Raw genomic sequence first — 18,751 nt, 5'->3', positions numbered from 1 at the left:
CAGTGAACAGTAGTTGATTTGCGCTTCAAAATTAACACGTACACCTTCACCACCACATTAGGGACGGAATAACACATACCGGAAAGATAACGTGTATGTCTTTGTGAGCCTTCCTATAAGTTCTTTGGGGGTTAAAAAACAAACAAACAAAAAACACAATCTGTCCATTTCTATTATCAGTACATAAATTAATTTTTGTTCAAACTGATATGCTTAACTCCAACTTTTTTTTGGCAATAAAAAAAAAAAGTTCCCCTCATTGTGATACCCCGACATAATTTCCAGTGAAACTCCTTTCCTTCAAATTTATTTTGCCAGTAAATTTCACCTGTGTGTAATTATACCTCAGTGTAAATAAATATTTTCTGTGTAGGCCTTAGAGGCCTGTTAGAGAACATTAGTGACCAAACAGACCCACAAACACCAAGGAAAACTGTAGACAAGTCTGGCATAAAGTTGTAGACATTTAAGTGAGCATTTTTTTTCAACCCAAAATGAGAAGTGACTGTCATAACTGCAGATCTATACCAAGTCATTACCAGGCTTTTAAATTGGCTGATAAAGAGAGCATCAGTCAGAGAGATTAGCTGCAGAAAAATGCACCACCCAAGGGAGATAATCTGACTACAGGGCAGTCACACCCCAAAAATCAGACTTTTATGCAGGAGTTGGAAGCAGAAAGATATTGCTGAGAGAAACTCGTAAAAAGTCCTGTTTGTAGCTTGCCACGGCAAACGTGAATAAAGATCGGATGAGACAAAAATGAAACCTGTTGGGCTACATAAAAAGCACTAGGACATAGAATACACCACATCCCAGCCTAAACTTATTAACCCTATAGTTACTCTTCTACAGGAGGTGCAGAAAAGTTGTAAACAGTTGATGGGAAGATGGATGCAGCAACATACATTTCCTGGAAGTAAACGTTTTGGAAGTTGCAGAAACACTTGAAACTTGAGCGGATGTTAATTCTCAACTAGAGGAGAACCCTGAACTTACAGTGCTATGTCCTGGTTTAGACCAGCGGATATTTATGCGTTAGATTGGCATAGTCAATCTGACAACCAGTTTGCAAAAAAAAATAAAAAATAATAGCCAAAATTTCAATTTTGTTGTATACGACCAAGGCTGCTGGAGACCCAATACCAAAAAGGCTTAACGTTTTGATTTTACAAAGTACTGCCAGCAGCTGGATCCATATAAAGAATTTAAGAACATATATCCATCTCTTCTCCCATATGCTCTGCTTTGTGTTGCTCAATCACATAAAATACCATTGCAATGGTAAAGCTCTGGTTTTAACACAAAACGTGAAAAAGCCCTGGCGGTGTGAACACTTTTACTAGGTGCTGCATATTTTTCCACATCGATGTATATTTACAGTGTTCAATTAAAGAGGCCAAAACTTGTAGCAGCCATCACCGCCATACAGCCTAATATGGACATTTCTATTTTTAGGTTGCTATGAGACAGCACAGAGGCAGCTTCTAATGAGAACAGTGATGTTCTCAGCACTGCAAGGAACAGGTAAATCAGACCCACAACATACCACCAATGACAGCTTAGCTTTCATGGAATTTTGTGGAGATAATCTTTGCAAGCGCTGTATTTGTTTTCGTTGAACCGTGCTATTTTCCCCTCCCTGACAAGGACTGATCAGTTTATTACCCATCCAAACACCTGATGTTTCAGGACCTCCAGTTGTCAATGCTTGCAGTGATTTTTCACCTGTGATTGGCTCCCCGGTCCCTCAGGATGTGTTGTTTACAAGGCACATGGAGGTGGTTTTATGAAACAGCACACACCATTATCACTGAGTCAAAAGACACATCTCTCTCCATCCATATTCAAGAAGCATTAAACACAAACATAGAAGCAAAGAATAGGTACAGCTCCTGTCATGAGTTTACATCTGCTCCTCATAAATACACTATCTGTGGGATTTTAATGATTTATTTCAGTAGTTTTGGAGGATTTTCGTTATGTATTATACATTCTGTGTTAATGCAAGTTTGTGATCATTCTTCAGTTAGATTCCTCCTTACTGTTTGATCCAAACCATAAACCTGAAATAAAAGAAAAGATATTCAGATGTTTAAGAACAACCTTGGAATAACCAAACCTCAAGCCGGCCATAAACCAGAAACTGTTGGCCGACATTGTCACCATTCAAAAATGAAGCCAGTTTTACATTTCCTCTGACAAAGAAGATGTGGTGCAAAACAGAAGCAACTTAAAGCTAAGTATTTTTAATGACTAAACTTGTATTTAATCAAGTGGTCAAGCCCCAGGCCCTCTAAATATGTTTTTATGGTTGAACAAATACTGAGCTATTTAGCATCAATAACAAGAAGTATTTTTTTTCAAACTGAAGAAAAACAACACAAACTGTCAAGCACTTAAAGTTCTACTGATGAATTTGACAATAAAACGTAATGAAAATGGAAGATTTCTTCTAAATTTTTTAACATTACAAAACCTGCAGCCAGCCAGTGTAAACAAAGTTCACCACAAATACATCAGTACTGACTAATGCTAATCTTCTGGAACTGACCTGTTCTCAGCTCTGTTTAAATGTATGGGTTATACTTTAAACTCTTGTCTGTACCAGGAAACCAAATAATTTATAAGGCACCCAACCAATTCTCAAGCCAGAATTAAGCTCAGACGTTGTTAATGCCTTCAGAGCTTCAATGAATAGCTTACATACATCTTTGAAAGCCAAGATTAATATAACATTTTTCCACACAATGTGCATATGCAAACTTTTGACCAGGACTGTGGCGATCTTTACTTACCCCTCAGAAATGTATTTAGAATATTCTTTGTCTGAAATTATTCTGACTGTTCTGTGTAATACTCTGTACATTTGAAAGATGTTTCAATTTCTTGGTATGCAGATATTCAAAGTGTATCGTCTAAAAGGAAAACTAACTTATGATTTAAAAATAAGTTGTGTTGTGCCCTGAGCTGCTGTCTGCAGAGGCTTGGAGCAAGAATTAAGCCAAAGCCAAAGCTCAGAGCTTTAGACGCATTCATTAGATCCTTGAGGCACAGAGACGTCAGCGGGTCCTCATATGAGGCGATCTTTGGCCCAACAATGCTGTTGTCGGAGGTATATTAAAGGGGGAAATAAATAATTTAAACACTGTCACCCCCAGAGAGCACTTTCCATTTTCAGATATCTTACATCGCAGCTGCTGCTCTTGCTTCCTCCCGTTCTAAATATAACCTTTTCTTCTGTCTGCATTGTGAGATTTTTACTCATCAGGCTGGGGTATAGCTCCAGGACTATTTATGCATCTGGCTAAAGGACACAGAGAAGTTATCAACGGTTTTTCACATTTTGGATATTCAGAAAGATCAACAATTTCATGACAAGGTCTAGGAATAAATCAAATGAAAGCAACGTTTAACTGAACACCGTTACAATCTAAGGATCATAATGAACTATACTGCTCAAAAAAGATAAAGGGAACATTTCACTTTAATTTTGTGTGTGGCTCCAAATCCAGGCCTCTATTGGTTAATACATTTGATTTCCATTGATGATTTTTGTGTGATTTTGTTGTCAGCACATTCAACTTTGTACAGAACAAAGTATTCAATGAGAATATTTCATTCATTCAGATCTAGGATGTGTTATTTGAGTGTTCCCTTTATTTTTTTGAGCAGTGTATTTCAATTTGCACTTGATTGTTCTAATGTTAGACTACTGGATCTATTTTTGAAATCGCATGTTGATTAAACGTCTGGCTTCACAGACCTAATTCAGGATGGTGAGAATCAGACGTGATTTCATCAGCGATGGAGGAATGTGTTAAAACCCACCATATGGTATCTGAACATATTTGATTCTGTTCATATAGCTTTAAAAATGGACAGATGCTTTCTGTCAGAAGGACTTTCGTGGTTTACCTTTCATTTAGGAAAAAGATAAATAAATAAAGCATCCAGTGTTTAAAAATCTAAATATTGAAAAAAGACATAATGTGTCAACCTTATTAGTTTTAATCCATCAAAATAGTTGAAGGGTGATGTCAAAATCACTGTTTGAGTTTAGCCAAGCAAATGCAGGCACTTCTCTTGATGTAGAGTGAAGGATGGATTTAATATTTGTTTCTCTACATTTTGAATAGAATGTTGTTCCCAGTGCATTTGAAAGTACATGAATAAATGCTGTTATAAGAATTTGCTCACTTTTTGTAAACCCAGTGGCATTATTTTTAACTCAACTGTATAAAAAGCTGTTCATAAGAAATCTCGACCAACAAAAAAAAAGAAAAGAAAAACAGCTTGCAGGGCCCTCTCTCCAAAGGTGACAAATTTCACCGGCTCTATTTTCAAATACTCCCCAAAAACAAGTGAAAACTGTGAAGATACCAAATAGCTGTTTTATCGGGAATACGTGTATTGGGAGCAGCAACCTCCTGGAGCCTCCACTGGTTGCTGGGAAACTGCTAGATACCAAGAAACAGTCTGACACATAACACCCCAAAACTGTTGATTTGTTGTTGGTTTTTTTTACACTTAAGCTTCTTACCTGTTTTATCCTGATTCCACTTCCTGTGCAAAGCTTAGTTAGCCAGCTACTGTCAGTTTCTTCATATCTGACAGGCAGACAGAGGAGGAGTGTTTCAGTCTCGTATACGGGTAAATGGCATAAACTATGGTGTTATTTATAGGTTTAAAAGTCAGAAGTATTGTGGAAGAATTGCTTACTGCAAATATTCTGGTTTTGCTGTGCCCGTCCTCCTTCTCCTGCATTATGAGACAGACTAGGATTTATCACCTGTTGGTGACGAAACCGTGTTGTTTCTTCCTCCATGGTGGTTGTCTCTTTAAAGACCGAGTTTGACATTCTCATGGCATTTGGTGTCTCTGCGATTGTATCAAGCGAATGTGTGGGCTGCGACAGCAATAAACTGGCACGAACCCTGCTGCAGCTTTGCACCGGACTGCTCCTTGCCTCCCTCAGATTTAGGAGGGGAAAAAAAAGAAGAAATGCCTCCAGTCCAGCTTAAAAGCCCGCCAACCCTTCACATATGCTTCTAGTAATTTTTTTTTTTTTTAACCTCATCACCCAGTCGTGATTATAACCCATGAAGCATCACACATTTTCAGACACTTTCATCTTCTTCATATTGAAAAGTGCTACTTTCTCGTACTTGAGATGTTGAAACGGTTCCACTCCTCCTCTGCACTTCTTCTCCCGTCTTCGCTCCTTCTGTTCTTTCACTTCTCGCAGTGCAGACCAACACCTGCCCTTCTGGCGAGCTGTAATTGAGTTGAGCATTATTCAAGAGCATTATACAGCCAACAGTTTTGCTTGGTGATCATTGTGTATGTCAGCTGTATCCTAGGAGATTGGTGCATATCTAATAAGGAGTTTGTTACTCATTTTGCAGAGTGGGCACTTTGATGTCCACCGTGTTGCATTTTCTGTTTTAGTTCAACATCCTCCTAATGAAGCCAAGGGGCCAGAAGCCTCAGAATTGGTTGCTTATCAACTCTACAACCCTCTTATTAGGACATGTTGGGAAGCCTTTAATTGGATACTGGAATAGGAAGCAGCCTTAATGGCCTGTCATTAATCTAGTGTTCAAGATATATCCACACATGACAGCATTGTTTAAAACATTGGGAATTTTAACATCAGTCCTGTAGCAAAGCTATTCACGTCTTTGACATGTTCTTTTGTACGTGTATACATATTTTGTATTGTGTTCATGCAGAGCCTTAGATCCTGCGTTGTAGCTTCACCAACTAATTAGTCAGAATTGATGCTTCAGTGGAGACCGTCACATCTCTGTTCACACCACCATATCGATTGACTGCCCCTGCTAACTCACAAGAGATCTAATGAAAGACTACTCTGTAAATTCCTTATTGTGAAAATGGCAAAATCTCACTGGCAACAAATATCCAGTGGTGCTTGTATTTTAATGTAATATTAAGCTAATGTTGAACTAACATAGAGAGACAGCTACGGAGAGCCACAACAGTTTCGCAAGCAATGATGGAGGAGTAAAACTGCAGCATCCAGATGTGAAAGCCTGCATTGAAACCGATCAACACAAACTACGGGCTCTGATTGGAGCCAAAAGTCCATCTACAAAAAAATGACTTCAAGGAGGTGAATATTTGTGCAATTGCTTTTATATGTTAAGTATTATTATTTAACATCATTTTGTAAAAATCAGTTTTCAGGTTATATATATAAAAATTTGAATGATCATTGATTTGTAATAAAAAGGGAAAAACATGCAAAGGGACAAATAGTTTTTTATAGACACTACATATGTCATGTAACTAGGTTGTTTCAACTTTAAAGAACCTGAGTGTATTCAGATCACTAAGGAGCTTAATCCTTTTATGTTCTACTTTATCTGCAGCTGTTGTAGTCAAATGTTTTGGGTATAATGCAGAGCAGTTTTATTATTATTATTATTTTTATGCATAACTTTAAACTCTCAGTGTGAAGAAGTGTTTTGTGCTGTGACTTCATTGCCGATTGTTTCAGAGCTGTCATAAGTTTTAGTCTGTCAGAGCATGTGGGTACATCAGTGCGGATGAGTGGCTGCTCTGACAGCGAGTTAGAGAACTTCACTTCGCTGCGCCGTGGTTCACACCCCTGAGACTGTGACGTATTTGACACCATGTGAGGCACTCTGACCAAAATACACCTCCTCTGCAGCACAAGGTACAGGAGCAGGCTTTTCTTTTTTCAATGTACGCTGTCGCTAGTGACGTCAAATCATTCGGGTCTGTCCTTGTGGTGCTTGTTGATGAGCACAATCAGACATGACAGGACCAAACAAGATGAGTTTAGCCTCTGCAAAATGTGTCCTCACCCATTGACTCAGCTAACAATAGAGCCGAGGCTTCATGGACGTGCTTGTAAACCTGGATGCCTGCCACCTGTTAACTGAACACTGAATATTTTTTCTCTTGCAGTCATAATAACTCATTATTTAAGAACCAAATCAGCCGTCTAAGTGACTGTATATCATCCCACTCCGACGAGAGCAAGTGATTCTGCTTTAACAATAAGACGCGGGTAAATGGGAGGTTTGTTCAGACACGGGTTTCTTGATGAGGCATGTGTAAGACAGCATATGTGTTGCAGCTGGGTCTCCTCAGCTGTGTTTGTAGGTGGGAAGAGCTGGCAAGTATCAAAGGGCAAACACAAGTCAGTAATTATTCCTGAATGCTATACGAAAGGAGTGGTGAAACACTGAGGACTGTCAGAGTGAGGTTTTTACATTTTCTCACCCAATTTCTTCTTTAAAGAAACCAGAGTGGATGTCCTCAGCGTTATGTAAAGTAATTTGAGTTTATTATAAAAACCTATCATACAACTAAGCCATCTACAATCAGCTATCAGTAGAAATGTGTTGTTAAGTGGAAGTAATGATCTCAGTAATGATATATACCAGCACACTGAAAAATAGCTTTTCTGAACACTACAGGTGAGATGGAAAAAATACTCAAAATCTAAAAATTTCAGACCGTCTTCAATAATTTTTCAGTGAAGAGCTGTCTGGTTCGTGTTTGTCTTATTTTTTTGTATTTTTGAACTAGATGTGAATAAATGCAATCAAGCCTAATGAAAAACAATGAAACACCCCTTTGGAGTAGTTATGGTAATGAGACATCACAGGTGCACATTCAGAGCAGAATTGGTCCATAAAAGACATCTTTTATGTATTTATCTATTTTTGTAAGTTAGTATTTCAGCCATTATTATTATTATTATTATTATTATTATTATTATTATTATTATTATTATTAGGCCCAAGATAACCCTTAGTTTGGGTACATCTAAATGCTGAACACATCTATCCAAATCTCTGTGTTGATATCCAGGTGAGAATTCTCCATATCAATGGATTTTCAGAAGTATGTTATAACACAAGTATTCAGATTTTCTCTTGACAGTTAATAATGTCAATATGAGGAAGCAGTCACTGAATTATACAGATCCTTACATCCATCTTTCTGATGTCACTTTTTTTATTATTATTATTTCAAAAGGCCATATACCCTTAAAAATAAGCTTCCGCTCCAAAAGTAACAGATCGCTCTGGAAGCATAGTATCACCTGTTTATCTCTCACACTCTAAATCACACTGATACGGCTGACACACTTGGCTGAGTCGCTTGTGTTTGTGCCCTGCTGTTTGCACACACAGACCAGGCAGGACTCGCATCAGAGTTTCCAACAGGAGGCAGAATGAGCGAGCCTTGCTCAGCTTGATTCGTAACTCTGCCGCTTTGTAATCCCTTTCCCCGTCTGATTTTTCGTTCAAAATAGACACGATAATGAACCGCCTGTGTGACGGCAAGGCAAAAAAAAAAAAAAAAAAAAAAAACGCTGCGAGGAAGACAATCGACGTAATTAAAACAAACAGCGGCAAGTGAAAAGGAAAGGAAAATTAATCTGCATTCTGTTTCCCTCCTGTGCGGCTGAGGCTCGTTGCTGGTGCTCCCTTGGGCAAGGAGCTCTCATACCTGACTGAGCAGATCAAGATAAGAACCGGTTGTCTTTGCCTCACAGCACTCCACATCCCAGAGGGAGAGCACCACTTAAAGTAGACACAGCAGCCTGAGATTCGGTCAGACCACAATAGTACTAATGTTTCTTGTCTATTCTTTTATCTTCTACCCATCCAGATAGAGACATGGGTGCTTTAAACTGTAATTAATTGTTAGAAATAATAATAATAAAAATGTTAAATACCATGTATTGTCGACATTTTAATTTGGCTTAAATGATCATAAGGTAGCACATAATAGTACAGATGAAGCTGCCAGTGAGTCTGGCACTTTGAATTCCTTGTTAGCAGATCAGAAGGTGTACAATGAAATGGCAGCGTTTCCTGAGGAACAGTTAGACGTAGCGCCGAAGTGTCAAACCTGAACATGCTATATTGATTAGAAGCTCTGTGCAATACGACACATGGTGACTCTCATTAGCAGTTTCTGCACCTCGAATAAATACATGCACAGCATATTGCCCTGAAGCTGTGTTTTTTTCTCTTTTTTTTTTTTCCTTCGAAGAATATTCTGGATTCACACTTTAATACGGAGAAAAAGAGCAGCTGTTGGGAAAAGAAACTGAGAAAACTGAAAACAGTTGCTGGAGAACAATGGTCACTGACTCATGTATTCCCTGTAATCATCAACTTTAGAATGACATCAACTAACCACACTCATACAATTTTTAAAGAAATTGCTGGTTTTAAATTCTGAGCTTAAATAACATTAACAATTATTTAGTAGAATTTCTTTTTTTTTATTTTTAACATTTATTAAATGTTTCTAATAGCTCTTTTTATTTTTTTCATTAAAAATTAAAAAAGTTCTTCCAAAACGACGTAACACACTGCTTAATAGAGCAAAGTATTAGAGCTGTAATAAGGCTGCACTATGTTGCAGTTATCAGCATTGTCTTGTGTTCAAATCCCAAATGGGTTTGTTGTTTTCTACCAGTCCAAATATTGTTTGTTTTTTTCCATGATCTAGTGTACATGGTTATCTTCCCCTGCAAACTCACTCACGTTAATGATGAAACCATTAATAATAATTGCTTCCACATTGTCTTTACATTACAAACTATCCTCATAATAAAATAAAATGACATTTAAACACTGCAATGGTATGAAACAAAACCTTTGCAGTTTGGAAACCATGACTTTTTACATTTGTGTTGAAGCTCTAAGATTGAAACTGTCTCATGTAAACTCTAATATCTGATAGGCTTTTTCTTCTTCTTCTTCTTTCTTTTTTTTTACACTTCCAAATTATTTTTATTTTTTGCACAACACCAATCAGTTTTGTGCAAAGCTCTTTCTGGTGCCACTGAAAGGTGTTATATTTCAGTTTTATCATATCATATAGCCAAAAGAAGACCAATTATATTGCAAAAGACTTCATAACAGGGATCTCCATGTTGGAAGGCTTTTAATGACTCACGCGGTAAGCAGACGAAGGAAGAACTGGCACACATCATTTCTATTACAGGGTTCTCCCAACGTTTGCGTGGAGTTGGTTGAGTTTGGCTCTAAGCTGGTACACACCGTTCCAGCTGGCATATTTTGAGAACAATATCTTGTGTAATAGGATGCCAGCTCTTCAGCTTGGCTTGAAAGGCTTTTAGGGGTAAATGCTTCTGTTTGTTTAATAGACTCTGTGCGATTACTGTAAAGCTGCGGCGGGGCAGCACTTCGTTCGGGGTCAGACAAGGTCGGAGTCGGTACAGCCTTTATGTCTGCTTCAGCCTGAAAACGGGCTTTCAGGCAAAACACAAAAATAAGTTTGATGTTCTGTTGTTTTCGCAAAAATGCTATCCTTCAAGTCTAAAGTCGAACATTTAGAACAACTGCATCGCTCTTATCTTTGAGGGCAGTAATGGCACCCATCCCGAGGAGTTGGAGACACCCGTAGTTCTGCTGGCACGCTGTCTGTGACACGACTGTGTCAGTATCACATTGTGGTGACTCATGTTTCTCATCTTTTTTCCTGCTGTGCCTCCTCCTCACAGCAGATATGACAAATATATGATTCTATTTGTGGGTGTGTGTCTGTTTGTCAATGTCTATTTTACCAATTGCATGTATGCTAAACAAACCATTAGTAAAATGTAAAATTTAATTACTTTTGAAAGGATCTACTTTTGTGACCTTTTGACTGACAACAGTGCAGCTGTGTGCTGTTGTCTGATTCAAGCTGCGTTGTTGTTCTTGCTTCAGTGGGACTCAATGGATGTTGAATTGAGGGGAAGGCTGATTTCATTAGAGCTGATCAAAGGGTTCATGCGGTGCTTTTCATTGTCCAAGTGTGTGGACACAAAACTGTCCAACATGTAGGGCCTGTTATATCACAGCAACAGATCTGGTCAGTGTGAGAAGACAAAGAGGTGATGCGGCGCATGGCAGCCCACAAAAGATAATTTCAGTCATTATTTAAGCATTACAAATTACTTCTCCCTCTTTGATCGAAATTACACAAACATGCACACACACTCATTTTCTATGTACACATTTATGACTGGTACATTTTTATAAAATAATGATGCCAGCTTTTAAGACGAGGCCTAAAACGTTGCTTTTTGATAAAGCTTTTAGTTGGAGGAGGCCAGGTCATCCCTGAGCTACTGCATCTCTGCATTCATGCTGCTGTTTGCTTGAGGCTGCTGACGGACAAAGAAGATGCTGCTACTGACACTCACACACAAATAAGTCTTCAATTTGTCAAGTAAATGCCAGGTGTTGTGCCTGTGCAGCCCAGAAGAGTTTGTTTCTGCATTTTTAAGATGTCACCGTATATACAGTGAACAGATGGAGTGCATATGTAAGTAGCCATGCTGATTTCTCTGCTTCTCCTGCTGCTTCTCTCATGCTATTGATCTAATAGCTCATTTAAAGTCCAAATGCTTCAACTGAGAGGCTCCATCATCATCTGACTTGCATTAAAATGGTCTCTCGGTAGTGGAGAATGCCACTATTGAAGCACAAATTAATATTTGAAAAGAGGAAGAGTTTTGTTAGTTTTTACTCTTCTGCGTTTGTGCTGATCAACAGCAAAGTGCTAACAAAAGCAGAGTTTTTTGGGGGTATTTTTAGGGATGATTTATGTGATTCCCAATCCAGGGCAGCTAACTAGAGAACACAAACCACAAGGGACTGTGGCAAGAACTGAATGGGGTCAGTTCTACCAACAGTTTCTCTATTTTTTACCAAAAAAAAAGAAAGAAAGAAATAAGAGAGACACAACAGCTGCTGGTTGTGTTTTAAGAGGTTGATACAGAAAAGAGCGCTGTCACATGGTTCTTGTACACGTGTTGCTTGATGGAGGTTTGATATAAAGAAAATCCTTTTTCAAACGCGGTGATATTTGTTTATTTTTTGTAGTGTATTATGTTACGTTAATGTGTTCAGTATGAAAAGCTTTTTACTCAATAGATATCACAAATTCTGCAGTACATTGCAACATTATTTAGCAATTTGGGATGCATTTCTTAGTAGTTTTATCTCTAATCTTGGGCACACATGGATTTGGACAATGAACATTACTTATTAATAGTACGTATAAGTTTAGTATTGTGTCAATAAGACCAAGGAACATTTGAGATCATAAAACAGGAATAAGGGCCTGTTTGCATACAAAATTATTATATTTTAACATTGTATTTCATTATTTTATTTTATTTTTTCTGTTTTATATTTCAGGGAAATTGGTTCATATAATAAAAATAAACACATGTAAAAATCATATTCCAAGCAGACACAGCAATCACTTTATATAAACACTTTTTCCAGTGTTTCTAAAAGCTGGGGGAACTCCTCATGACACTCTGTGTTATTATGGTCAACGCTCTTATTGTTGTATTTCTTGAATCAATCAAATAGGTCATAACATTTTCTCAGTTAGGCGTGAAAAGTTGCACCTCAGGTAGTTTTTTCTTTTATGACTGATTTTCTTTACAGGAAACTTATTAGAAAAAAGTGAAACAAATCTTTGAAAAAATGAGAAAATGAAAATACAAAAACATATATATATTTTTTAAATGAATTATAAGAACATTCAGGGAATAGCAAAATGCAATGCAAATAGTGGTTCAGAAACCTACAGCACTCTGCAGTGTGCATGTAATCTGCACAATTTAAAATAAAAGATTAGATTATGTTAAACCAACTCTGCTTTGTTTGCCCTGCCAGTTTAATATTTGTAAATCTGTGCAGTCTCCAAGGCTTCTCAATGCACAGCCATACTAAATAAATTAGACTATATCTCATTTTTCAGATGAAAAGTACTTTTTAAAGATGACCTTTAAGCAGGTATTAAAGTTTCATTAAGCTTACATTTCAGCACCAAAATGTTTTTTGGGGCAGGGGAGCTGGTGTATTACTCTAATCTTAAATATCATGTTTTCATTAACTTTAAGCAGAATAATTAGAAATAAAAATAAACATTTGGAAACATCTGTGTTCCTTATTACTGTAATTCCAGGACTTTAAGCCGTCTCTTTGAACGCTGACATGCGGCTAATTTACAGCTTTTTATCATTGGGTGTCGGAAAGCTGGACTTCTGCATGACAAAGAAGACAACACAAACTCAGTCAGACAAAAGTGACATTGAGAGCGACAACTAATTAGCCTGACGAAGTGTGTGTGAGCTCAGGATTGCCTGCAGGATATTATCAGAAGGCATGCACAAACATCACTGCACCTGACCCACACTAGCCTGGTAAAAACTAGCCTTCTGATTCTATGCTTTGCTTAAAAAAATCCCATGAAATTCACATGTGACCACACATGTGTGGTTCACATGGGTTCACATGAAGATCTGGACCTTTGATTATTGAGAGTAAGTGATGGACTCTGTAGCAGTTTTAAATTTTACCAAACTGCTATGGTTCGTCTGAGACATATGTAATATGCCAGTTCTACCCTTAAGCCTATGGGAAATTACTTGAGCTGTAAACAACCATCCCCTACTGTGAAGAGAGAAATGCCGAGCCAAACCAGGCAGCTGTTAATGTTAATTCAGTCTGTGGCAAACATGGAATGAATAGCTTTCTTTACTTCCTCCTCTGACATTGCCATACTACAGGCAGACTGCAATTCAAAAATATTACAGAAAATCAGTGTCATCGTACACAACTGAACCAGGTGTTTGCTGACCTGCCCAGTTGAAATTGTACCAGAGAAATCCAACTCCATGGGTGAAAGCACAGATGGAGCACTGATGGAGATGAGAATTCAGCGGAACTGCATAAAAATGGAATGGCCACGCTTGACCCACACAAACACAACTACATCCCCAACGCGCACGCATGTGGTGCACAAAACCAGCACAATGCATCTGACCCACACAAATACTGGCATCTGCCTATCTGGAGTGAACTCTTCACCTGCCAGTTCCCAGACTCGGGTAATGTGTCTGTAACATCCAGTGGAGAAAATTACAACATTTGCTTCAGTTCTACTCTTTATAGCAAAGCTTTGACGAGACTTAGCCATTTAAAAGCTGGTTTACATACTTTTAGTTATCTTCACCAAACAGACACAGTTATCTTATGGAACGCACTGAACAAAAGTAAACTAACCAATTAAATTTTTGGTTTAGGGTGTATTTGTGATCACTCCCACAAATGCTCAAAGATGTATGTTCAGAATGTTTTTGACAGAATGTGTGCATGCACGTATGCACACACACACATGCATGCACACAGTCGTGTTTTCATCACTTGTGGGGACTTCACATTGACTTCCATTAATTTCTACAACCTAACCAACACATACCTATCCCTTACCTTAACGTTTACCCTAAACCTAACCATCACAGACCTAACCACTAACTCAAAAACAACAATTTCCCTCATTGGGACCAAGAAAATGTCCCCACAAGGAGCAATGATCCCCTTAAACCCACATTGTAGACAGAAATTAGCATAGTAGTGGGTAGTATTCTGTACTAGTATTCTAGTAGTAATTTCAGTAGTGGGTGCAGCGATAGTCCAGAAATAACTGAATGTGTTTCACTTAATGAATTAAGTTAATGAAATAAATGAACCTTTATTGAATGGATATGACAAAGCTTGCCACTTTCTGACAGGGGTCAAATTGGCCACTGAAGATCAGTCTTGCATGCATGAAGTTTACGCTTAAGAACCTCAATAAGCAACTCACAGTTCAGAATACAAATCATTTTATATTTCATCTAACTGTACAACTTGTCCCTGTTTCCATGGTGCTCTCTGCTCTCTGCCACTCCTGTCTTTTGATGGTCATATAAAAACAGAATACCATTCTTTTTAACCCGGTAACACACAACATTGTGTGCACGCGGTGCAGTTTTTATGAAATCCTCTATTTTTTTAATTATTATTATTTGTCATTTAGTGCATAATCCCATTCTGCTGGACAATTGGTTGCGCAGTAAGATTGGTAATGCTGAATATACATATTTATCAAACCAAATGATTTTGTATGGATCAGATATCTTTGTTTTATTCAGTAGACTTTAACTTGGTGGAATTTCATTCAGAGCTAGTTCTTGTTAAAAATGAACGAGAAAAACAGTGGATATGACATAGTAAGCAGTTGGCCCCGGGTCCTAATGTCCCTTGACAAAAGGAAAATTTAACAAATTAACATCTAGGATTAAATACAAATATTGTTTTAGTCAAATACTTATCTTTAGTATTACTGTTCATTCTTTAGCCTCCATGAAAATATTTTAAGGATGCATCAGAGGGATTTTAGGGGACTTCAGGTCCCTTTATTTAGATGTAACAGAATCATGTAGTCTATTTGAGGATAAGTAAATGTAAAAACATAAAACAAAAGAAAACAAAGAATAAACATTTAACCTTTTATTTCTGTTAGTAAATGTGGGTGCCTTAGTTAATTGATTAAGTTCTACTGATTTTGAACATTTTAGATGTTGGTTCGTTACTCGAAGGGGCGACAATATTATGTTCTAATATTATCTCAGCCTTAGCACACTCAACCTGTGAGATATGATGATGCTGTTCCTTAGCAGTTTTCCTTCCTAGAAGTTTGGCTTGATCAATGATCAACTATGCACAGCCAGGTGTCAAAAGAAACTCACTGAGCCGTATGGACACACACTATAAATAAACCGAATAAAGGACCATGCAGTCTGTGACCCTTGAGATGTGGCTTTGCAAGGGTTGGAAAGGTAGAGACATTTATTCTGAAGGAGCTAATAAACTGTCTGTCAGCTGGGGAGGTGAGTCAGCCAAGAGCGGGGTCATTAAAGAGAAGAAGCGCTCTGATCACGTCCCTGAGGGGAGATGACCATGCACTGCCACACATCCAGCTGAGACCACCCAAAAGCATCACACTAAACAAATCACCTCACATATATAAAACCTTTTTTTTTTTTTGCAGCACATGCACTTCTAAAATAGGAAACCCCAATTGTCATGGTGATGATGTACAAATACAAACGGAAAAACATTAATTACACAGTAGCTTTAAAATGTACCAAGTGACAAATAACCTAGAGATTGGTTATTACAGAAGAGATGTTTTTCTACACAGGATGTACTGTAAATATTATTATCCTGCGGTGGTGAACATTTGTGTGTAGAAAAAGCTAACTTGTTTGATTTAATTTAAAGAAAAATTTAACTTTGTTATTTAACTTAAATAATCAAAAATAATAATGTAGAGGAAAAAATAATAAGGCATAGAAATCACAAACACAGAACACACACAGGTAGTCTGTCTTCAGCATTTAATATCAGTGAGCTTTCAGTTTCACAAAAATGCAAAATGCCTGAGTGAAAGAATGCAAAGTTTACATAGGTGTAACATAACTCTATGCTAGATTACATTAAAGACTGAATTGCTTATTTACATGACTGTGCATTTTCACAATTATTAAATGGGTAGTAGAATTGGAAAACATTTTGAAAGAACTGGCTTTTTATTTTGCAAGATGAAAAAAAAAGGTGTCATGTTGAACCAGATGTCAATCAACAAAATACGCAGAAGAAGCCAAGGCATGACTATGGAAAATATGTCATTGACAAGATGGTCCTCTGTGCATATGTGTGTAAATATGTGCAGTAAATAGTTGTTTGTGTTCCCCGTGCTTCAATGTTTATTTCTAAAGAAAGTTCTGCAAGACATCATTATTTTTGTTATTTTTTGAAAACCTCCCGTAACTTTTTGCGAAGTCTGCCTTATGCATTATCTGAAGTACTTATTTGTGCCATTAACATTATTCTGTCTCTACATAGATGAAACACTTGACCCTGTCTTTCATGTTCAGTCCTGTGTTTCCTCTCTAGACAGTCCAATTTCTACTACTAACCAGCATATATGTTACCACATATCGTCCTAATTGTACCATAGAGTTCATCAATAGCTAAGAACTTTTATGTTTCTTTTTCTCTCCCATATGAAGCTACTAAAAAGGTTGTTATCCTGGAACAGCACTTCTGTGTTTTATTTTGATTTGTTTTATTTTGTTTTGTTGCTTGCTGTGTGTGTGTGTGTGTGTGTGCGCGCGTTTGTTTGTAATACCTTGTGGGGACGATTTTCCTGACATATACTACGTTGTGGGGACCAATTGCTCCTTGTGGGGACCGGAGCCTGGTCCCCACAAGGGGAAACCCTGTTTTTGGGTCAGGGGTCAGAGTTAGAGCTAAGGTATGAATTGAGTTTTGGATAGGGTTAGGGTATGTGATGGTAAGGGTTAGGAAAAGGGTAAAGGTAAGGTTTAGGCTGTAGAAATGAATGGAAGTCAATGGAAAGTCCCCACAAAGATAGCAACACAATGCACGTGTAAGTGTGTGTGTGTGTGTGTGTGCGCGCGCTTGTGTGTGTGTGTGTGTGTGTGCTCTGTCTTGTCAAACCCCAGCTCTGTACAGGCAGATGATAACCGACTGGGTTTTTCTGAAGGTTTCTACATCTTGTCCTTTTTACTTTCACCACGTCCTTGTTCAGGAGGGACTACTGCTGAACAGTCTGAGATTCTCTCCAATCTTGCTTAAATGGAAAACGTTTTACCAATAAGTACATTAAACACGACCTAACTGCGTTGTTTTTAACTCACGTGTATGTTACTTATTTTGTCGCTGTCAATATTTTCCAGTATTTAAACTGAATCTGTTTGTCTTGTTAATTGCCTTGAGATGGCATCTGTTGTGAATTGGCACAACTTAAATTGGTTTTTACTGTGTTAATTTTCCCATATTGGGATTTTCCCTTTAATAAATATAAATCTTAAGAAAAAAAAAAACTGACATTTGTGCAAATGTTAATTCAGTGTGAAAGAAAACAAGTCACTCTTCTGACTGGTTTAATTGAATAAGGAGGCAGATAAATTTGTGTAAACTGACACAGTTAACGCAGTTTGTCAATCCTTCATCACATCAGGGAAAGACTTTTTTTTTCCATCCTGACTTTTTGCATTTTAATACTGATACATATTTATTATCAGATCAAACTTTGCTCGATTTCAGTCACTGAGTGTTACAAAAGCACCAGCAGAGTAAAGTCTTTGTAATTCCCACCTGACACCTACACATTCAAGTATCACCAGGATAATAGACAGTAATACAGGGCAAAGTAGGCTGTCCTGATGATGAAAGCTTCCCAGCAATTACTGTCAACTGACATTTTGTTATCTGTCCAGCTACTGGCAACAGCAAGCGTCATGTGAAGCACATGGTTTACATACAAGCGTATGCACGCACAATTTGCCGGGCTCCCGTTCTCAACCCACATTGAGTCAATGAAGCCTGTGAGTCAGCTCTTCCTCTGAGGTTGGCTGGCACGCCGTTGATGCAGCTCTGACAAGGCTGATTTTGTGGCAAAGTATCTGAGGCAGCTGATGCCTTAGTAAACACCTAGCACATGGTAACAGATGGTAGCTTGGAGCTCCAAGCACCAGTGGGTGGTCTGCTGTTAGTTTCAGATAATGGGTGGGTGTGCTACTCTTTTGATTTAAGGTGGGTCTCATCTCACCCGTCCTTTCTTAGATGTTTTTTTTTTTTGTTTTGTTTTGTTCTCCACAACAGAAGTGTGATCAGGCCGTTGATCATCTCATGAATATCCTGGACATAATCATATCTTGTTCGACATTCTTTATTGTCACAAGTGGGGAGCTGCTATCTATTCATAATGACACTGTGTGTGTGTGTGTGTGTGTGTGTGTGTGTGTGTGTGTGTGTGTGTGTGTGTGTGTGTGTGTGTGTGTGTGTGT

General features: G+C 37.9%; 1 long non-coding RNA gene across 1 annotated transcript; it reads right to left on the bottom strand.

Annotated features, from left to right (window-relative positions):
• Positions 1 to 213: 213 nt before the first annotated feature.
• Positions 214 to 13,090, bottom strand: LOC107837938 (uncharacterized). Its single transcript, XR_001663990.1, has 4 exons — positions 13,004 to 13,090; positions 4,723 to 5,277; positions 4,544 to 4,610; positions 214 to 2,066 (listed from the first exon to the last, which is right to left on the bottom strand). It is a non-coding gene; the product is annotated as an uncharacterized LOC107837938 (long non-coding RNA).
• Positions 13,091 to 18,751: the final 5,661 nt, after the last annotated feature.

Source organism: Poecilia formosa, unplaced genomic scaffold (genome assembly GCF_000485575.1).
Source record: "Poecilia formosa unplaced genomic scaffold, Poecilia_formosa-5.1.2 Scaffold191, whole genome shotgun sequence".
NCBI classification, from domain to species: Eukaryota; Metazoa; Chordata; class Actinopteri; order Cyprinodontiformes; family Poeciliidae; genus Poecilia; species Poecilia formosa.
The sequence above is the reverse complement of the archived record's forward strand: the minus strand, read 5'-3'. Positions and strand labels throughout refer to the sequence as shown.